The 23805-nt window shown below is 39.5% G+C and overlaps 1 protein-coding gene across 1 annotated transcript in view; it reads left to right on the top strand.

The window, feature by feature from the left end:
• Nucleotides 1–2091: 2091 nt before the first annotated feature.
• LOC103509422 (protein Tob1-like) overlaps nucleotides 2092–23805 on the top strand; it is a 51037-nt gene continuing 29323 nt past the window's right edge. Inside the window, exon 1 of the mRNA XM_026823764.1 lies at nucleotides 2092–2246. The gene's annotated coding sequence lies outside the window, so the exon portion shown is untranslated. The remainder of the gene's footprint in view (nucleotides 2247–23805) is intronic.

Genomic DNA, 23805 nt, shown 5'->3' with positions numbered 1-23805 from the left:
CCCCTGAATCTACATATAATAGGTTAGGTACCTACCTAAGTATTGAAAATGTGCTTTGCCGCGTGACCAATAAGTGAGTGAGTGTGAGAGAGAGAGAGAGAGAGAGAGAAAGACAGAGAGAGAGAGAGAAAGAGAGTGGGTAGAGGAGAATTTCACAATATTAATTCATACCCTGTAAATTGCTACCTTTGTTGTAATAATCACTCTCATTTGAGCCTTTGTAAAGTCCCTTGATTGAAAGCTGGCAACTCAATACTCTTCATAGATACACGTACTTATCAGATACCTGTTAATAGATACACGTACCTATCAGCCTAAACGCTAATGAGTGTGTAATTACGTTATGCAATACGTAATTACGTTACGCAATGCGTAATTAAGTTACGCAATGCGTAATTACGTTACGCAACGCGTAATTAAGTTATACTGGTTATACATTGCGTAATGCGTAATAGTGTGTAATTAAGCTACAGAATGCGTAATACCGAGTAAATCCCCCAGGCTTAAAAAGCAATTATTGATGTTAAGTCTGACATTTTGGATAATTCCTCTGAAATATACATATCTTCCTAAAACTTAACACTGAAAAATCTATCCAGAGACTCAAATCATCCACGAATGTTATTCATGGTTGGTACCTAGATGGGTAGAGAGAGAGAGAGAGAGAGAGAGAGAGAGAGAGAGAGAGAGAGAGAGATAGAGAGATAGAAAGAGAGTGGGTAGAAGAGAATTTCACAATATTAATTCATACCTGTAAATTGCTACCTTTGTTGTAATAATCACTCTCATTTGAGCCTTTGTAAAGTCTCTTGATTGAAAGCTGGCAACTCAATACTCTTAATAGATACACGTACTTATCAGCCTAAACGCTAATGAGTGCGTAATTACGTTACGCAATGCGTAACTAAGTTATACTGGTTATACATTGCGTAATACTGGTAATAGTGTGTAATTAAGCTACAGAATGCGTATAATACCTACCCAGTAAATCCCCAGGCTTAAAAAGCAATTATTGATGTTAAGTCTGACATTTTAGATAATTCCTCTGAAACATATCTTCCTAAAACTTAACACTGAAAAATCTATCCAGAGACTCAAGTCCACGAATGTTATGCATGGTTGGTACTTGGATGGGGACCATCCGTCCAAGGACTATATCCATGTCTATCTATCATCTCAATCCAAGGATTGGTTGGCATTGGCAACTCTTCTCCATGCTTCTCTGTCTTGGGTTAATTTCTTCAGCTCACTGTAGGAATCTGTGCCAGCAAACTCCATGATCTGCTCCATGAAGCTCATGCGGGGCCTTCCTCTTCCTTGTCTTCCTTCTCTTCTTCCTTCAATGATGTTGATGTTAGATCCATATGTAGCCGGATTTTCCCGGACTCACTCAGATTGGGTGAGGTTAACTTGACGGGTAGCTTGTCAGTTGTCGGTGAGTGGAGAGTAGGTAACCCTTTCACTAAAAAGTCTAAAAAACTTCAGCAGAAGCGACTTTCAACCTGGGAAAAATTGGGATGGGTTTGCTATTGGGATGGGACACAGACCACACGAGTCTTCTGGAGCAGTTGTTTCATTTGCTATGAAATAAGAATGGGAGAGAAAACACTTAAAAAAACTATCTATCTATCTATTGCTTCAATCCTAGGATTGGTTGGCAACATCTCTCCATCTGTCTCTGTCCTGGGTCATTTCTTCGTAATTGTTGCAACCAGATGATCTGCTCCATGAAGCTCATGCGGGGCCTTCCTCTTCCTTGTCTTCCTTCTCTTCTTCCTTCAATGATGTTGATGTTAGATCCATGTGTTGCCGGATTTTCCCGAACCCACTCGGATTGGGTGAGGTTAACTTGACGGGTAGCTTGGTCAGTTGTCGGTGAGTGGAGAGTAACTCTTTCACTACAAAGTCTAAAAACCTTTAGCAGAAGCGACTTTCAAACTTCGAAAAATTTGGGATGGGTTTACTACGAATCAGATCACAAGAGTCTTATGGAGCATCAGTCGTTTCTTTTGCTATGAAATAATAATGGTAGAGAAAACACTTTTTTTTACAGAACTAATTTCTTCAATTTAATTTTCTGTTCCCAGATCTCTCCCCCCGTATCCAGTGCAATCTTCTGCCACATCAACTTCCAGACTTCTGTATAGTCCACTGAACATACTTCCACTAATAACCTCCACTCATCTCATATCTACCTTACAGTACAATAAACTAGTCGATAGAACTCAACATCCACTAACTTAAAAGTAAGTAATTTCATATCTAATACTATCTACTAACTTAAAAGTAAGTAAACCTTCACTTATTTTAAAGTATGTAACCCGTGCACTATCTGGGAAGTCAGTAACGCCAATACCAATTTAAAAGTAAGTAAACAGAAACTCAAACTTATAACTTAAAAGTAAATAACTCTCACAATAACTTGAAAGTAAGTAGGTTTACCTACAAGGTACTAATTTACCTACGGGGTAAGTAAACAAAAACGCACAGTGACCTAAAAGTAAATATCCCTCATTCTATCTTGAAAGTTAGTAACGCCCCACACTAACTTGAAATTAAGTAACCTTACAGTAACTTAAAAGTAAACAAGTAGGTAGCCACCTTGGAAAATTTCCCAACTACCCCTTTCCTTTCGTCCTCTGATGTATCTTCCAACTTTTCCGTTATAGGTAATACATAACTATTTACCTATAACTAACTAGATACCTAATTTCAGTAATTCCCCTCCTCTGAACAATGTAACTTCTGAAGTTTTGGCACAACAGCTAACTTGTTTTTCCCTTTGAAAAATTAATGTTGGAAACTTTAAGCACATTCGCTAAAGTTTTTTTTATTTATTTACCTATTTATTTTTTTTTTTAATTTTTTAACTAGGTACACAAAAAAGGAGCAAATTTTGATAAATACACTTAATTTCTTTGAAAAACATTCGTTTGTGACAAGCATTCATGCTTGATAGGAACACTTAAAAACTCCAGCTTAGCAAGGAGGGAGTTAAGTCACATCCACTACCTATTTTGACCACAATAATATTTTTTAGAGCTGGTCTGCTTCTGGTAAAAGATAATCTTGGTCTTATCCACGCTTCTTCTTTTTCTTCACCTTTTCCCGTGTTCAGACGAGGTCAGCGTTTTTCGTCAGCCTCTCAATCAGCCCTATAGGGTGATTGCTTTAGGCTGACATTTGGTTTTGGAAACAAAACATTTCCGAGTGGCTGCCCTTCGCACTCAGCCTTTGTCATTTCTTTCGTAAGGGAAATTCCAGACTGGTATATCCTTCCTGGTAGTCCCCCCGCCAGACTTGTCTTATTCAAGCAACAAATTAGGTAGGTACATAGGTATTCTTTAACCACGATCGAATAAACTACAGGCTAAAAAATTCCCGGAGGGACGGGCCCAGCTTGTTGTTTAAAATGTTTGTAAATTGAAAGCTACATAGGGAGGTAATTAATAATTTTCTATTTCGAGAGGAACTGAAATAGAAATAGAAAGAAAAAAAAATTTCCTTGAAAAAAAAAAAAAAAAATAGAAAATTGAAAAATCTGAAATAATAATAATAATACCTTTCTTATCCCTCTTTTTTTCCTCCCTTCTCGAAATTTCGGAAAAGCTCACCCCTAGGCCATGAACTCCCCCCCCACCCCCTCAATTCGGCCTTGAATAGAACGCAACTTAGAACGAAAATAGAAACGGGGGAGGGTGGGGGGTCATCCCACTCTCCCCTAAATAGTTGAAATGTTGGCGTCTAGGGGGCATTTTTAGGGGATTTTTGCGGGTATGAGAAGGAATGTGAATGTTGCCTTCTTCTTCGCCTTTCCCGCTTGTTCAGACGGGATCGGCGTTTTTCGTCAGCCTCTCAATCAGCCTTAGGGTGCTCTAGTGATCGCTCTCGAGGGCTACGTCAAAAAATTTACGAGTGACAGCTCTTCCCACTCAACCTTTGCTATTTCTGTAGCAAGAGACATTTAGGCTGGTATCCTACGTGTTTAAATTCCCCCACCCGGGTCTTATCAGCCCGAAAGCGTAAAGAGAAGGAGGATTAGAATAGGAGAAAGTCAGCCGTTCCGAGAACGAACTTTATCCATTTAGGATAAAATCCACCCCGGCCGGGAATCGAACTCACGGCCTAGTGCTTACGTGGCAGATAAACTGGAATGAAAACTGGTTAAGTTAAAAACTTAGAACCTCACTTCCTTCGGTCAGTTACGTAGTTTGAGGGAGAATTCCACAACACAAAGGGTTTTTGAGGGGATTTTCGAGGGGGAATTTTTTTCCAGGGCTAGAAAAATCCGAATGTCTGGTAATATGAAGGAGGTTTGTATATTTATTGACGTATCTAGGTCACGCTTTTTATCTAGGTCACCATACTTGGAACCCTCCCCCGAGCTTTGAATTATTGCTAGGCCCCCTTTTCCGACACGAGGTCCGTTGTTGGCCACATTTCACAAAACAGAGGCTAGGCTATCCCAGGATTGTTACTTCTTACTCATATGTTAGTCTGTGTGTGATCGATAGCTTCGCACAAGGACTTATTTCCAAACCTTTTATGCAATAAGTGTGGCCAGTTCGCTTTTGGTTGGTAGAGTGTCTGCCTTGTAAGCGCTAGGGTTCGATTCCCGCCCGGGGCGGATTTTAACCTGAAGACCTTAGCAGTTACAGTTCCCTCTATCAAACCTCTTCTAAAAAAGTAAAAATCTTCGCTCAAGGAATTATTTCCAAAACGCTTATCATGCAATCAACATCCCTCTTTGACTATTTTTTCTGTATTTTTCTTCTTCTCCTCTTCTTCCACCTCCTTCTTCTCCTCCTCTCCCTTCTTCTTTCTTTCCCCTCTTCCTCTTTTCTTCTTTATAAATCAATCTAGGTAGCTCCGTAAAAGTTACATGGCTCTTTGTTGAAGAGATATTTTTAGCGTTCTAAATAATTATGTAACCATTTTGATCAAACAAAATTTAATTATCAGTCTCTCTCTCTCTCTCCCTCCGTCTCTCTCCCTCCATCCTTCCCTCTCACACTCTCGCAGCTTTCTGTAGTTCATTTGATTTTCTATTTTTGTATACCTATTTACCTCTTCTTTCTAAGTATTTTATATTTATGAGTTCTTCTTCTTCTTCTTCTTCTTCTTCTTCTTCTTCTTCTTCTTCTTCTTCTTCTTCTTCTTCTTCTTCTTCTTCTTCGTCGAATTACTTTCTTCGTATTTTCCGCCCACACATTCGCATAGAGTGAATAACAACAACTTTTACTTTGTTCTTATTTTCTGCTCTCTCTCTCTCTCTCTCTTTCTTTTTCTCTCCTTCCCCCTTTCTACAATTTTCACAATAGATCAGTTGCGCTTACTTGGGTGATGTTTCAGAGTCATAGAGTAGGAAAAATGAGGACCAACGGAATTTTTCTTTTTCCTGTACGACTTCTAGATACCGAGATAAATGGTTTAAAAAAATACCGGTAAATCGTGAAGTTTGACGTCACGACATACGCTCCCGTAGGCGATGACGTCATAATTCATGACTTCCGCTTCGTTTGTTTGTGCGCAAGCGTTTCTGCACATTTTGACGTGAAATCTGGCGTCACAACTCTTTGAACTTTTTCATTAGAAATTAGAACGGCAATTAAAAATTGAATTTTCGACCTTTTAAAGTTACTTTTTCGGAGTTTTGACCTCAGATTTGGAATTTTTTCAACTTTTTACGTAGGAATCGACCATTTATTAATAATATTTTCCCAATTGCAACTCCTCCATTCCTCTGCCTTTCTCTGCTTTCTCATTTTGTTCTATTTTCGGCGAAACCTATATCATCTAACACTGTACAGAAGTATACAGACCTACAGACATTGGGGGAAGTTTTTGGTTACAGATACGAGTTACAAAAGTTACTATGTAATATGTGTTATTTATGTATAACGATAGGTACATAACCTGTGTAAATAGACTAAATGTAACTAAGGTATATAAGATAAAACGCTAGTTTTTAATTTCTCTTTTTCCAAAATTCACTGTCAAAATGCTTTCATCCCAAGATGATGTATTATGTCCTCACTGTCAAGGGACATACAAAAGAAGAGGTCTTGCTAACCACATACGCGCCGCCCATAGAAATGTTTCGTCTAACCAAAATGATTCAAGTGCAAGAGGAACCACATCTTCAGATGACAACGCGCCGCCCATAGAAATGTTTCGTCTAACCAAAATGATTCAAGTGCAAGAGGAACCACATCTTCAGATGACAATGTTTCAGATGTAAACCACGATGATAATATACCAAGTATTCCTGCTCATATTACTGATCTTTTCCAAAGAGCATTTGGCGCTAATTTGATATGTAATGAAGGAGGTGATGATTCGATATGGCGTGAACGCTGGAAGAGATCAATCAAGTTATCGGGTAAGCAATATGCTCTTCCTCAGGGAAATATTGGTAGACTATTTGTCGATCTCTTATGTAGTGAAACAACAGAATTGGTTAATGCTTTACCAAGAAATGGATACTCAGAAAAAATATTTGTTCTTTGTAGTACAATCCTACAAAGAAATATCATGGTAAAGAGTGGTCCAGATATACGGAGATTAATCCAAAGGAGGATTGAAATGTGGAATGGTGGTCAATTTGAAGAATTGTTACAAGATGCAGAATCGTTGATGACCATCGATCGATGTTGACCGTCCACACTGCCTCGACAACATATGTATGTAGATTCACCTCGTCAATTGACGGTCGGGTGGGGCCATCGACTATGTGTGGACACAGCTTAAGAGTTTTGAAACCTTTCCTTAGCCTAGTTGTCCTGGAAGCTGGAAGGTAACGTCTGCCTTGTACGGGCTAGGTCGCAGGTTCGATTCCCGCCCTGCGCGAATTTTATCGTAAACGGATGAGGTTTATAAGGCAGCGCGAGCTACCTTCCTAATTAGCTAAATTCCAAGCTAACTACACTGGCACTGGCAAAGAAAATGGGCAACTTCCGTGTCCGAGTGGGTATCACACTAGGCTTGCACGCAGGAGACCCGGGTTCGATTCCCGGCGGGGCCGAGGTTTTTTCGGCTTGGAGTTCGGGGTGCTCTCAGCCTCGTGAGGACAATCGAGTAGCTACTTTGATCGAGTAACGACCAGTAGCGTCATTACCAGTGTAAGACTATTGAAATATGGAAATTGTGATTGCAAAGGAGGCACTTTGTAATGCTGTGATATCCACAAAAGTTGTGAAAAAGCTCTCTGCTTTACCACAAAGAATTTGAGATGAGTGGATTGGAACACATCACATGCCTTCACAGGTACTCTACATTTGTCAAGGGTCTAGGCATTGCCTTGCCCTTGGGATCAATTTAATTTGAAGATTTGATGTTTTTTTTACGACAAGGTGGCGGAGGTGCAGACCAAACTACAGAAGGAGAGGATTCTGATGGTGAGGGAGAAGAGGAGGCGACTGCTGGAGGAGTTAAAGCGGGATAATATCAGTGTCGAACTGGACTCGGAAGATACGCGGAAGGAAATGGAAACGGATCCGCCACCCAAGGTGAGTTATACAGGGCGTCCTAATTTTTAGAAATGCGGTTTTAAACTGTTTTTGTCTATTCTCATCAGGTGACCAAGCCATCGTAGTCTGTTAGTGTTCATGGTGGCTACTATATTTGGTTGTTTGGATAGGGCGTGGATGTCGCTGTTGTGTCTCCTTTTCCATGACTGGGTTTGATGGTCGAAGTAGGGTCCAAATATTGTACATAGAGTTCTTTGGAGGCAAGCAGTCTGGTCGGCACGGAATTCACATATCCCTACGCCATCGGAGTGAGTGAGTGGTTTTAAACTGCGGGCACTGCGGCAATATGAAGACAAGTATGCTCCAAGAGTCCAAGACCATATCAATCCAATGCAAACCCTTTGAAGTATGCTGCAAGTTGCCCCATGTTGACCTTGAGATGGCGTTATAGCATGCTACATGTACCTAGCCTTCGTGGGATTGCGCCATTAAATATTATAAGACTAATCTTGAAAACGTTGTTTATTGGCTGAGAATGATTTTTTTCCGTTTATCTATGAACAGGAAGCAAAATAACGATTTTCAAGCAGTACACGCCGTTTTGACAAAATCTTTACAACATGAATGGTCATATCTACAAAGAGTTGTGAAAGTAAACCCTGAATATTATAATCCCTTAAAAGAGAGTATAAGAAATGTTCTGATGCCTAAAATCATCGGACGTGAAATACCAGCCGAAGAACATGAATTGTTTGCCTTACCTGCTAGATTGGGCGGTTTAGGTATTGGCAACCCGGAAAACAATCTTATTAAGTACAACACTTCCATCTTGGCCAATACCAAGCTCATAGAAAGTATATGTTCTGGAACTGATCTCAATTTTGCTGAACACAATTGCCATAATTTTCAAACTATTGATGAAGCAAGAAAAACAAGAGAACACCAAGAAGAAGCCACTTGTCAGGAAGTGTTGCAGAAATTGCCTGAAAAGTGTCAAAGGAGCGTTAGAAGAGTGATTGAAAACAAAGCTTCTCAGTGGTTAACTGTTTTACCAACAGCTTCTGATAGAACTGATCTTACTGCCGCTCAGTTCAGAGATGCCTTGGCGATCAGATATGGTAGAGAACCGGACAACTTACCTTCAGTCTGCGATGGATGTGGTGAAAGAGGTTTTAATCTTAATCACGCGCAATCATTAGAACAATAAGTATGAGGATCAGAGGTACAAGGAAGAGGGCAAGAGGTTTGGGATGCGAAGATGGTGCGGGCTGTTTTTAGTCGTTATTTTAAGAAAAATCAAATAATGATGCCCCGAAAAAAAAAAAAACATACTCGATATTGTGAGCAGCACGTTTTTATGTTAAATTAAAATTCGATTGACTGATTGATATAACTATGTATGTAGTGTCTCAACTTTTTACGTAGGAATCGACCATTTATTAATAATATTTTCCCAATTGCAACTCCTCCATTCCTCTGCCTTTCTCTGCTTTCTGACTAAACTTTCTTCTATTTTCGGCGAAACCTATATCATCTAACACTGTACAGAAGTATACAGACCTACAGGACATTGGGGGAAGTTTTTGGAAATACGAGTTACAAAAGTTACTATGTAATATGTGTTATGTATGTATAACGATAGGTACATAACCTATGTAAATAGACTAAATGTAACTAAGGCATATAACTATGTATGTAGGATAGAGAGCTTTCGAATGACGTAGACAGTTTGAAGTATGACGTAGTTGTACTTTAGTATAAGAATAGCATTGTAGGTAATATGAGATGAGCATTTGAGCAATGACAGGCGAAACTGGATAATTAGGAACGGATCTTCTTTCTCCTTGTTTTTTCCGTCATTTAATCAGTATAAGAATAGCATTGTAGGTAATATGAGATGAGCATTTGAGCAATGACAGGCGAAACTGGATAATTAGGAACGGATCTTCTTTCTTCTTGTTTTTTCCGTCATTTAATTTATCTTTTGAAATTTTTCATTTTATAGAGACACAGAGTTGTTCGATCCTCTTGAACAAATTCGACTGTAAGTATTATGTTTTCTGTTGGGATGAGATTTTTCCAAGTTCCTTTATCCTTGCCTTGAACGAAGGAAGTGAATTTTAAGTTTCAAGTCGACCATGAGAGCGTGACCCAAACCCAAGAAAGTGAAACCATCAGTTGTTGGCTTTACAGAGTTTTTTCCTCCTCCTACTCCTCCTCCACCTCCTCCTTCCTCCTTTAAAAAACCTTCGGAACCTCAACAATCATCATTCAGCCGAATAAATTCACACCATCACCCCCGGAAAATAAACCCTAAAACCCCCCGAACCATCGAAAAGGGGGCTAACGGGTAGGGAATGCGTGGAACGCGAACTAGATACTGAGAGAGAGAGAGAGACAGGGAGAGAGAAAGAGTTAGAGAGAGTTAGAGTTAGAGAGAGAGTTAGAGAGAGAGTTAGAGAGAGAGAGTTAGAGTTAGAGAGAGAGAGAGAGTTAGAGTTAGAGAGAGAGAAAGAGAGTTAGAGAGAGAGAAAGAGAGAGAGAGATAGAGATAGAGTTAGAGAGAGAGAGTTAGAGTTAGAGAGAGAGTTAGAGAGAGATAGAGTTAGAGTTAGAGAGAGAGTTAGAGTGAGAGAGAGAAAGAGAGAGAGAGGAGAAAGAGAGAGAGCTCTTGGAGAAAAGGGGGGACATACTACAGGACAGACGCGGTTATGGACATGTGGGAATGGACTAGTGGAGAGGGAAGAGGGTCATGCTATGAGAAGAGAAAGGGGGAGGACGTGCTATTACGTGGAATCATTTAGAGTGCAATGCTCCAATGAACTATATTTACAATGAACTATGTATAAGTATAAGTATGTGTATGTTTGTATATATCTATGTTTTTACATGTTTGTTTTATCATTCGAGACTTTAGCAGTGATGACAGTACGTATAGCAGGCATGGTCTGTAAGAGGGGGCAGTTAGCACTTACTTTGATGAACTTTGTCTATTTAACCGTGTTCCGTTTTTACATTTGAATAGACAGCGGTCGAAACATATGCTGAAATATTCAGTTATTCACCTTTAGGTAGGTAGGTATAGGGTTTAGGTACCGTTGGGTTTTGTGCCTTTTGTTTTGTGAAGTAATAGACTCCCTGTGGCGAGATGAAAACATTACCCGAAATTCTGTACCTACAGTCGAACCTGTCTAAGTAGGACCCGTCTAAATGGAAAACCTTAGATTCCTAAATGAGAAAAAAAAAGAAAAGAGAGAGAAAAAAAAAAAAAAAAAACGTGGCCCCTTCAAAATTTAGCTAGGCAAATGTAATAGGGAAACACTTTTGTAATTGGGAAATCTGGAAAAGTGGGAAAAAATTACCGCGGTTCCTTGGATTCACAGTTAAACAGGTTTGACTGTATTTCGACTTCCTTGGTGGAGTGGGTATCATTAGGCTTGCACGCCGGAAGACCCGGGTTCGAAAAGAGAAGGCCAACACGCTAACAGGATAGGAGAAACATAGCCGTTCGTGGAACCTTATCTGTTCAGGATAAATTTCACCCCGGGCGGGAATCGAACCCGCGACCTAGGGCTTACCATCCAGACCAACAATAGTAAACACAGACATTACACACCAGTGTGTTAGAGAACACCACGTAATAACACTTCACTATTCACTACCACCACGTATTAACACTTCACACTTCACTACCATAGTAACCACAGTAAGACATCATTTATCTTTTTGCCTTGGAGGGGAGAAAAGTTTGACCTAGATTTATTCCCTCCCTCTCTCGACAAAACAAGTGGGGAGAGAAACATTCCCCTTCGAAAAAGTCGGGTTTGAATAGCACACGACTTTCTATTACATGGATTGGTCATTCATCCCAAAAAATAAAAGAAATTAGAAAAAGTAAAAAATCTGGACCTGCTATGGGGTCAACTTACATAGGTACATAATCACAAGATAATAGCAACCTGCAGCTCTTATCTCCTGAATTATTTCCAAGCTATTTTGCTTCATAATGGGTAGTTGGTACCAATTAAATGTAGGGTGCCCATAACAACCATCTCTCCCCTACTTGTACACCAGAAAAAAATTGTCTTATAATTTTATTACATGCAAGTCTCTGATAATAATGCAATTTATTATTTTAAGTAATTATCACAAGAGTATACTTTTTACTCAAAGTACTGCCAAGAAGCGAGCCACAGAATGTAGGGGCCTGATAAATGGGGCCGTGATTTGTTTGTTAGGTCATAATGAGGCCTGTGAACTTAGTTTTTATTTCCGAACAAATTACGTCTCGAAAATTATGTTAAGAGTTTGGATTAAAAAGAACAAGAAGAAAATGAAAGAAGAAGAAGAAGAAGAAGAAGAAGAAGAAGAAGAAGAAGAAGAAGAAGAAGAAGAAGAAGAAGAAGAAACAAATTTCGTTTTACCACCCACGTTTTTTTTTTTTTTTATCTGAATAGAAGTGAATTACGAAAACATTTTCGTGTCGAAAAAGAACGCCCCGTAAAATAACAGAAAATAATAATTACGAGTATACCTATACTGACTTGAAATTCACCTGGTCTCTCAGCAGACCAGTCTTCGGTGAGTAAGACATCATTTATCTTTTTGCCTTGGAGGGGAGAAAAGTTTGACCTAGATTTATTCCCTCCCTCTCTCGACAAAACAAGTGGGGGGAGAAACATTCCCCTTGGAAAAAGTCGGGTTTGAATAGCACACGACTTTCTATTACATGGATTGATCATTCATCCCAAAAATTAAAAGAAATTAGAAAAAGTAAAAAATCTGGACCTGCTATGGGGTCAACTTACATAGGTACATAATTACAAGATAATAATAAAAAGGTATAAGGGACGGACTATTGTATTCGCTTCGGTGTCTGTCACTCGCTCGGTCGGTCGGGTACATAATTACAAGATAATTATAATCCTAGTGAGTTCCATTCTCGTATGGGGGCGGATTTTATCCTAAACAGATAAGGTTCGTTCTCGGAACGGCTGGCTTTCTCCTGTCCTGTCTCTCTTCTCTCTTCGCTTTCAAGACGATAAGACCTTACCAGTTACAGTTCCCTCTATCAAAAAACATCTTTAAAGAAAGACAACCCACAATAAAATTAAAAAGAAAGCAAACAATCCCTTCAGATCAAAAAAAAAAAAAAAATGTTCCAGTTGCGTAACTTTAGGTTCCCCACACATAAGTTAATAGAAAGTAATAAACCCGGTCCCGTCCGTGGGATAAAGTGACTAGGGGGAGGAAATTCTCCCCCACCCTCACATCGACCTGGATAAGAAAATGCCACGTGCACTTGACCTCGATTCTCTCCCCCAGAAAAATTTTCCCACGTGTCGAAAATTTTGCGCCCCACCTAACCCTACTAAGACTACGTGTAACAATACCGGGGAAATTTCCCTTTCTCTCTCCCCTCCCTGATAAGTTTCTACGGGTGATGTTTTCTACCCTAACCTGAAATGTGAAATCCCTGCCTCATGGATTTTTCACCCTTGCTTTTGATGCGAAATCACGTTTCGATAACCCCCCCGCGGAAAACCCTGGTTTTGATCGTTTACCATTTTTGTAAGCTCCCCGTTTTGACTGAATTCGAAATTCAACTGGGTTCTGAACTTCTGAAGCTGTAGGTTGTTCGGTTAATCAGTTGCTCTGTATCGGGAAAAAAATCTCTATAAGGTTCCAATACTTATGAATAAAAAAAAAGAAAAAAAAACTTTCGAGTGAGCCATTTTCTTGTGACAAGAAGACAAAGACAGACGGAAAATTTTCACATATCAATTTGCATTTCAGCTCCTTGATGTAAATACAATGTACATGTTCCTAGGTACCTACAACCTACAAGGATATCTCTTGGTCTCGCTGGAGGACGTATAACTGAGACAAAACCAGCCCTGTCAAGCCACAGACAATAACACTGGCTCTTTTGAGGGTGCGTGAATATGGTCAAGTCCGTCTCAGGAAGTAGGGTACAACGACATAACTATGTACCCGAATATCCCTCATTAGACCCCTGAGCTAGCTCTCTGACCTACATAGATGGCACCTCTTGGTATCCTCTCTTAATGGAATAATATATGGACTCACAGCTTTTCTCTGGAATAAACCTGATTGTGTGGACTTTCTAGAGCTGCTGCAGGTGAATTTTAGAGAAACTGGGGAGGTTGAAATATACCAGCGAGGGTGCTACGAGGTTCCATCAAGGCCCGGGGATAGCAGCTTAACTCCAAACACAAAAAGCCCACTCCGAGGCTTAAGTGTAGGGGCGAACAGCCCTAAAGGATGGGTTAAGCTTCTACGAATCTACGAGGATATCTCTTTCAACTATACTCTCAGCAATGTTAGCTATTAGCAGGACAGTAGGGTACTTGCAGACAAAATATTTTTCCTATAGATTTGACTATAGGTACACTTACCCTTATCCATTAAGGTGGCTCAAGACATTCTTAAAATGGCGATGGAATGGAGTTTTTGCTTGAGAGGTAATTTGCCCCTGAAGAGGTTAAAAAAAGAAATTATTTAAAGGTACAACACCTACATCATATAGACATATACATTGTACCTAGGTCATAATTAAGACGTTAAAACGGAGTATTTTTACATGTAACATACAAATTTATGTAGGTACCTACCTATGCTTAATACCTACCGACCTACCTATGTCTTCTGATATTTCGCCCACTGATGTTATCTATCATGACGGCATTGGAATGCCGCTTTCTGCATCCACACGAAACATGTGTGATGTTAATATGGTAAATGACGCTAGGTATCGGCAAATGACGCCTTTAGCATGACGCTGATACGCAACTGACGCAGGTTTTGCGAATAATTACGGTGTTTTGAATATTTTTGAGTGAGGCGGGTATCCGAATAATACCTACGAGTATATGTTGACAAACGACACAGCCTTATACCTACTTACCTGAGGCGTTTTCTGTAAAACTTTTCAACTGTTTATATAACGAATAAGTTTTAACAAAAACGATAATATAAATGTAGGACAACGAAAACCATAATATTGGTCTACCATTATTTTTATCGTTTCTGTACATAACCTTGAGCAGTTTTTCCTCACCAGATGAAAAACTCATTTCAACTTTTCCGTTTTATCAAGTTTTCGGCAAAGTTTTCTCGGTTTTCGCTTTTGAATTGAATAGGTATTTCGCAAAAAAAAAGCAAAAAGTGTGAAAAATACTTCGTTTCATAACTGGGCTGCGTTCCTAAAAGCAGCTTAACAACTTGAAGCTTCTCAATTTGAGAAATTCTGACGTCATACCAACCCCCCTTCTTTCCTCGGATTCTTGAGTCTCCCCTGGCTGAAGTCCTGGAAACGGCCCTGTTAAAAAAGTGTAGGTACAACACTGTACAGTAGGTATACAGACTTACAGACATTGAGGGAAGTTTTTGGAAATACGAGTTACAAAAGTTACTATGTAATATGTGTTATGTATGTATATTGTATACCTATGTATAACGATAGGTACATAACCTATGTAAATAGACTAAATGTAACTAAGGTATATAAATATGTATGTAGGATAGAGAGCTTTCGAATGACGTAGACAGTTTGAAGTATGACGTAGTTGTACTTTAGTATAAGAAAAGCATTGTAATATGAGATGAGCATTTGAGCAATGACAGGCGAAACTGGATAATTAGGAACGGATCTTCTTTCTTCTTGTTTATTCCGTCATTTAATCTATCTTTTGAAATTGTTCATTTTATAGAGACACAGAGTTGTTCGATCCTCTTGAACAAATTCGACTGTAAGTATTATGTTTTCTGTTGGGATAAGATTTTTCCAAGTTCCTTTATCCTTGCCTTGAACGAAGGAAGTGAATTTCAAGTTTCAAGTCGACCATGAGAGCGTGACCCAAACCCATGAAACTGAAACCATCAGTTGTTGCCTGTACAGAGTTTTTTCCTCCTCCTGCTCCTCCTCCACCTCCTCCTTTTCCTCCTCCTTCCTCCTTTAAAAAACCTTCGGAACCTCAACAATCATCATTCAGCCGAATAAATTCACACCATCACCCTCGGAAAATAAACCCTAAACCCCCCCGTCTACATCTGTGAGGCTAACACATGGGTAGTTAGTCACATTCCTCCTGATGTTACAATTCAACACACCATTTCAGCAGCAGCATCATCTCTGGCAAGATGCCCGGGTGTAAAACCCTGATGTCTATTTAACCGTTTCATAACTGGGCTGCGTTCCTAAAAGCAGCTTAACAACTTGAAGCTTCTCAATTTGAGAAATTCTGACGTCATACCAACCCCCCCTCTTTCCTCGGATTCTTGAGTCTCCCCTGGCTGAAGTCCTGGAAACGGCCCTGTTAACCAAGTGTAGGTATATAGATATATAGGTAGGTATTAACTCCATGTGTTTCTAGTCATATGTATGTATCTATAACATATAATATTTCTAGCCATATAACACAGACATGACAAGGTCATGTTAAAACACACGAGGACTAGATACATAGTGCCAGCAGCTTGTATAGGTAATGACATTAATGACTCCGATCCCGTGAACTAATAACATGTTGTATATCCATAGTACATAATATGTACATAGTAGGTACATATTTATGTATAGTACATAATATTGCCTTCTCATATGCAAAACATCAGGAGAATATAATTATTACCCACTTAATACTCGTATACCTTCTATGGGCGGAAACGATCACGCAAAAATTATCAGAACAACAAATAATCGTTCCAAATCATCTCAGGTTTAAAACCAGAAGAAGAAAAATTAAAATCATAACAAATGACGAGAAAAAAAATGAATTAATAATAAAAATGACGACAGAAAAGTATATGGGAAACAGCTGATAGAGTGGTAAAAGAATTATAAAAGCGACATATAAGGACAAAGCAAATGAAAACAAAACTAGCATAAAACATCAGCGGAATGGATTTAACAGAATGCTACTCACGACCTACCGAGTATCTTCAAGAAATCTTTAAAAAATTCACCCGATTACATTACTTTCCTTCCTATAGGAAAAGGAAAGTAAAAATGGTACCCCATCTTTTGATAATCTTCTACACTGAGGGGTCCAATAACTAGAATGTTTTTTTTTTTTACAAGGGCTAATAACTTTACTGGTACAGTTACTTTTATCCTAATAGAAAACAGCGGTATAAAACAAAACAAGTATAGAATATAGGTACATATTATCTACCTACTATGAATACCTATACCTACCTATCTGGTAACCCACTAATAAAAGCAACCGTTATCAATGTTTACAGCACATGGAAAATTCATAGCAACCTACAGTACCTATGGCCCTATACCTAACATATAGCCCTGTAACTAACATAGAGCCCTATAACTATCAGCCATATAACCGTAGATAGTAGATATAGTTCATAGGTCAAAATATCATATAAGTTATAAGACATAGGTAAACAAATGCTGTAACTAACATACATACACTCACGGGCGAACAATTCGGAACATATTGATTTCCAACTTTTTTCAATATCAACAAAATTTCAGTCAGCCTAGTTCGTTTGGAATTTGGAAGGTATCCTGCCTTGCCTGGTTTCATCCCTTATAAACTCTCTGGTATTGTCATAGGTTTGGTTTTTTAGGCAACTACGCATTACTAAGGCCAGCCACACACTATCAGGTCTACCTGATAGTGTGTGTGCTCATCAGGTATTAGGTGTACCTGACAGGTCTACCTGATAGTGTGTGTGCGCATCAGGTATCAGGTGTACCTGACAGGTCTACCTGATAGTGTGTGGCTGGCCTTAAAGTCGCGCTTCCAATGTGTGATGGGCTGAGGGGATGAAATAAATTCTGTTCCGGATTTATTGCTCACTAGTGTACATAGGGTAAATCTGACCATTGGAAATTTTTATACCTATACAGCACGTCTAATGCTTAGCGGTTTGTGTATGACTTAGATGTGTAGGTGCACGGTTTGTGTATCACTTAGAAAGGTGCAGCGACAATTTTCTAATTGCGAACAAGATGGTCCGAACTATGCCAGGTTGAAAAAGGACGTACTAATTGCGTATACGTGTAGTATTCGGTTAGGTTAAAATCCGTCCCGGGCAGAGTCAAACCCGCGGCCTAGCGCTTACAAGACAGACACGCTACCAACGTACCAACCAAGCCAACTAGGCTGGTGAAATAGGTATTAAAACAATTGTAAAGTCAATGAATCTGTCCCAAATTATTTTCACCTAAGTGTATTTTCATTGTTCATGTACCTACCGTCATTCCGTCATACCTAAACACTATTGTAGGCTCCCCCCAAACACATCCACATCGCCAAGAATTCCAATGTGACGTTTCCCAATAAATTAATTAATATGAACGTCTGAGCACTGTGTGTTTGGCTGATGAGCAAGAGGGAAGTTGAAATGTGTGCATCGTTTGATCCTTTCCTTATCCTATAGGAAGGAAAGTAATGTAATCGGGTCAAATTTTCGATGGTCAGTTTTTGATGCTAAAACACGTTTTGAGGTCCCTAGAGCCTAGGTAAATCCAAAGTTTCAGCCATTGGTCCGTGTGTGTATCTGTGTGTCTGTCTGTCTGTAAACAAAATATCTCGAGAACGGTATGAGCTATTTGGTATGTAGTTGAAAGACTTGAAATTTGGTATGTAGTTCACAAATGTGACAAGGATGCAACAGAAAACGTTTAGTTAAGATAGGTGCTGCGCTTGACCGCTTTTGGACGGATTTCGACCGTTTTTTGGCGGTTTTCAGCTATACCGACTAAACGGTTAGAGATATGGTAAAAGTTAGGGTAAAATAATACTCAAAAAAGCATCATTCAATAGGATAAGGAAAGTCGTGTGATGTTCACACCAGATTTTTTTTACATAAAGCTAAATCAAAATTTTGAAGGTGTACCTTCAAAATCAAGCCCCCCCAAAAATTTAGGCAAGAACCGCCTATGCAGCCGTTCCGAGAACGAATCTTATCTGTTCAGGATAAAATCCGCTCCGAGCGGGAAATATACAAGATGGTAGAGTTGTATTGTTTTGTACAATGCTTATGGTACCTGAGATCAATCAATGTGATTTCTCAATTATTTAGCCTTAAGATACATGGTAGAGTTATCAGCAGATGCGCCTTAGAAAATTCAATAACTCGACTGGACTCGAACCCGTGCCCTCCTGTTTATCAGGCGAGCGCCTTGATCGTGTCTTGTAAAGTCCCTTATCATTATTATACCTATGTACATTATGTAAGAACAGAGACAGAGGTGATAAAGTAGAACATGTGTCGTAGATACTAAACCAGGTATGTAAGTACCTAGGTAGGTACATATAGATACATGGGTAAATACATAAGTATCTACATAGATAGGTACCTAGGTACAGGGCCGAATCCAGGATTTTGTCGAGGGGGGGCCGAGAGTCTAAATCTAAACTCTAATGGACGGGCGGGATACTCCAAATTTTCGGAGTCTGACCTATAATACAGGAGAAAAATGAATCTCGAGGGGGTGGGGCCGGGCCCCTCGCCCCCTCTAAATACCGCCCTGCTAGGTAGATACATACAGATACATGGGCAAATACATAAGTATCTAGGTAGGTACATAGGTATAGGTACCTAATTAAAAACCACGGCACAATGGTTTTGCTTTGCACGCGTGATTAGGAATAAATAAAAACAATAGAATGACGTGCAGTAGGTACGTTCATATTCCCAGTAGGTACGTTCATATGAAGATAGAAAGGCTCCCTCGGGAAAATAATGCTACATCGCAAAAAATGGCAGGTCAAAAAATGATGCAAATCAGAATGGAATTTCGGGCACATGAGTTTGTGATTTTGGCCCTCGCTTAGGAATGATATTTTCTAGTTCACCATATTACCACTGAATGGGAGATGAGAGGAAGTAATGAACTCATAACTTGGCACAGTTGGTTTTTTAACCTCTTTTTCCCCAAGAGGTTTGATTCAGGGAACTATAGCTACCATATGAACAACGAAATCGTCCCGATATTGAAGACAGAAGGACAGGATAGGAAAAAGGAAGCCTTTCCGAAAACGAACCATATCTGTTTAATATCCGTGTAACGACTGTAACGGGTGTAATGGGTGTAACGACTGTAACAGGTGTAACGGGTGGGAATCCAATCCGTGATCTAGCGCTTACAAGGCAGATGCGCTTCCCTCCAAGCTAACTTTACAGCATGAACCAGAAAGGAACCATCCATAAGGGGAAATACTTTCCATTAAGGTGGCTCAAGACATTCTTAAAATGGCGATGGAATGGAGTTTTTGCTTGAGAGGTAATTTGCCCCTGAAGAGGTTAAAAATTATTTAAAGGTACAACAACTACATCATATAGAATTATAGACATATACTCGTACATTGTACCTAGGTCATAATTAAGGCGTTAAAATGGAGTATTTTTACATGTAACCTATACAAATTTATGTAGGTATACCTATGCTTAATACCTACCAACCTACCCATGTCTTCTGATATTTCGCCCACTGATGTTGCCTATCATGACGGCATTGGAATGCCGCTTTCTGCATCCACACGAAACATGTGTGATGTTAATATGGTAAATGACGCTAGGTATCGGCAAATGACGCCTTTAGCATGACGCTGATACGCAACTGACGCAGGTTTTGCGAATAATTACGGTGTTTTGAATATTTTTGAGTGAGGCGGGTATCCGAATAATACCTACGAGTATATGTTGACAAACGACACAGCCTATTGAAAATTTTCCAACCTCTGAAATTAAGGTTTTTAATTTCTAAGGTGTTTCTAACACATAGTCGAACGGCCGTCGACCGATGTCGACTGAACCGTCCACACTGTCTCGATAACATATTTTTTCCTCGTCAGTTAATGTCGATCGACGGCCGAGCCGTTCGACTATATTTGGATACACCTTTAGATTCCTGACGCAATGCTCTATACTATACTCTCTAAGCCACTCTAAGGACCTCTATTCAGTTTCTGAGTTTTGTGAAAATTTGAAAGTTTTTCCAAGTGCGTGAACAAAAGGTAGAGAACATTATTCTACCTAGTATCCAATAATATCTAATAAAACGGTAAGAATAATGTTAACACATAGGATGTCTAATATAAACCTAACAAATAAAAGGTAGAGAAAACTGTGGGAAAATATTATGAGTTTATACTCTTTTGTCCTCCTCCCTGAAAAGTTTGCAAAATGATGATTGTTGGGCGATATTATTTCCTTAGTGCTGATAATTATAATTATGATTTTTGGATGAGTTGATGTTTTTCGCACAGAACAGATGTCTCTTTGCAACCTACACAGGGAATGTTGTTGTTGTTGTTGTTGTTATTGTAGATTGTAGGTAAGAATGTTATTTTGTAGGTATGATGTTATTGGTGTTGTTGTAGGTTTTGTTGAAAGGTGTTTGTCACAATCTGCTGTTTGTGACTAGAAAACCAATATAGAATGGTCATCTGTGCTCAACGGGTAATATGGGTATAAGGCAAATTTACCTACATACCTAACCTGCCTGCCTAATACATAACATATGTAGCATAATTATTGTACCCAGCTTCTATCTACTTAGGTACCTACTACCTACATACAGACCTTAACCACTTTCAGAGCTTCTGTGCTAAGTTATCTTCATAATTCATAAACAGGTAGGTAATGCGAAACAAGGAAGACCCAGACGAGTGGTTGAAGAATTTATTTCCGAGAGTTTTGCCACATTTGGGAAGACCTTAAAAAAAGAAAAGAAGGTTTGAAAGAGGAAACTGTAACTGCTATGGTCCTAATTGTAACGAAAGCGAAGAGAGAAGGAAAACAGGATAGGAGAAAGCCAGCCGTTCCGAGAACGAACCTTATCTGTTTAAGATAAAATACGCCCCAAACGGGAATCGAACCCGCGACCTAGAGCTTGAAAGGCAGACGCGCTACCATCTAAGCTAGGCTGGCTCCAGTAAATAAAAATCCTCATCTTGAGATAGCTAGGGTGGCAAGCTGACATTTGATTCCGGTGCAAATACTCTACAATTTTATTGGATGCCCTCATTACCTCAACCCTCACTAGGTACTTGGTGAATACACCCTGTATTAGGTATTCTAATTGTAATAATTATCGGAATAGCATTGAATATTCATGCGGAGACAATACAAGGCAAACCAACATATACATATACTTATACAGTCGAACCTGTCTAAGTGGGAATCCAAGGGATCCAGAGTTCCCAGTTACAAAATGTCCCACTTAGAGAGGTTTCCATTTTCCTATTCCCACTTATAGAGGTACCTAATTGTGAATTTGGAATTTCTTCTTAAAAAAAAAAAAAAAAAAAAAAAATTATTGCACTTGACAGATTTCCAAAAAATTTCCTGTTACAGAGGTCCGCAAAAACATTTCCCACTTACAGAGGCTCCGAACCGAGTCGCTAGTAAAAAGCCATTCCCACTTAATATAGAGGCTCGAATTTCCGATTTAAACAGGTTACGCCGGCCACTCCCGCTCATATACTGTCTGACCAGTTGGAGCATGTGTGGCTGAAAAAGTTCAGACCTATGTCTGCCAGTGTCAGGCGGTCTGATTTTAAGCCAAATTCCATCATTGAATTTAAACAGTTTAGGTACTTTTTTTTTAAAGCGGTTTGATAGAGGGAATTGTAAATGCTAGAGTCTTATCGTCCCGAAATAAAAACCTTAAAAAACCAAAAAAAAAAAAAAAAAAGCGTGGCCCCTTCAAAATTTAGCCAGGCAAATGTAATAGGGAAACACTTTTGTAATTGGGAAATCTGGAAAAGTGGGAAAAAATTACCGGTTCCTTGGATTCACAGTTAAACAGGTTTGACTGTATTTCGACTTCCGTGGCGGAGTGGGTATCACTGGGCTTGCACGCCGGAGGACCCGGGTTCGAAAAGAGAAGGCCAACACGCTAACAGGATAGGAGAAAACTAACCGTTCTTGGAACCTTATCTATTCAGGATAAAGTTCGGCCCGGGCGGGAATCGAACCCGCGACCTAGGGCTTACCATCCAGACCAACAATAGTAAACACAGACATTACCCACCAATGTGTTAGAGAACACCACGTATTAACACTTCACACTTCACTACCATAGTAACCACAGTAAGACATCATTTATCTTTTTGCCTTGGAGGGGAGAAAAGTTTGACCTAGATTTATTCCCTCCCTCTCTCGACAAAACAAGTGGGGGGAGAAACATTCCCCTTGGAAAAAGTCGGGTTTGAATAGCACACGACTTTCTATTACATGGATTGATCATTCATCCCAAAAATTAAAAGAATTTAAAAAAAAACACCCCCAAAAAAAAATAAAAAAAAAGGGAAAAACCCCCTAAAAACCAAAAAAAAAAAAAAAAAAAAAAAAATGTTCCAGTTGCGTAACTTTAGGTTCCCCACACATAAGTTAATAGAAAGTAATAAACCCGGTCCCGTCCGTGGGATAAAGTGACTAGGGGGAGGAAATTCTCCCCCACCCTCACATCGACCTGGATAAGAAAATGCCACGTGCACTTGACCTCGATTCTCTCCCCCAGAAAAATTTTCCCACGTGTCGAAAATTTTGCGCCCCACCTAACCCTAACTAAGACTACGTGTAACCGGGGAAATTTCCCTTTCTCTCTCCCCTCCCTGATAAGTTTCTACGGGTGATGTTTTCTACCCTAACCTGAAATGTGAAATCCCTACCTCATGGATTTTTTTCACCCCTGCTTTTGATGCGAAATCACGTTTCGATAACCCCCCCGCGGAAAACCCTGGTTTTGATCGTTTACCATTTTTGTAAGCTCCCCGTACGCTAAAGGTTAACTAAAATTTCAACTATACTCTCAGCAATGTTAGGTAGCAGGACAGTAGGGTACCTACTTACAGACAAAATATTTTTCCTATAGATTTGACTATAGGTACACGGTACACTTACCCTTATACCTACTCCCCGACTACATCTGTGAGGCTAACACATGGGTAGTTAGTCACATTCCTCCTGATGTTACAATTCAACACACCATTTCAGCAGCAGCAGCAGCATCATCTCTGGCAAGATGCCCGGGTGTAAAACCCTGATGTCTATTTAATCGTGTTCCGTTTTTACATTTGAATAGACAGCGGTCGAAACATATGCTGAAATATTCAGTTATTCACCTTTAGGTAGGTAGGTATAGGGTTTAGGTACCGTTGGGTTTTGTGCCTTCTGTTTTGTGAAGTAATAGACTCCCTGTGGCGAGATGAAAACATTACCCGAAATTCTGTACCTACAGTCGAACCTGTCTAAGTAGGACCCGTCTAAATGGAAAACCTTAGATTCCTAAATGAGAAAAAAAAAGAAAAGAGAGAGAAAAAAAAAAAAAAAAACG

This window comes from Diaphorina citri, unplaced genomic scaffold, assembly GCF_000475195.1.
Source record: "Diaphorina citri unplaced genomic scaffold, Diaci psyllid genome assembly version 1.1 scaffold497, whole genome shotgun sequence".
In the NCBI taxonomy this organism is placed as follows: domain Eukaryota; kingdom Metazoa; phylum Arthropoda; class Insecta; order Hemiptera; family Psyllidae; genus Diaphorina; species Diaphorina citri.
The sequence above is the reverse complement of the archived record's forward strand: the minus strand, read 5'-3'. Positions and strand labels throughout refer to the sequence as shown.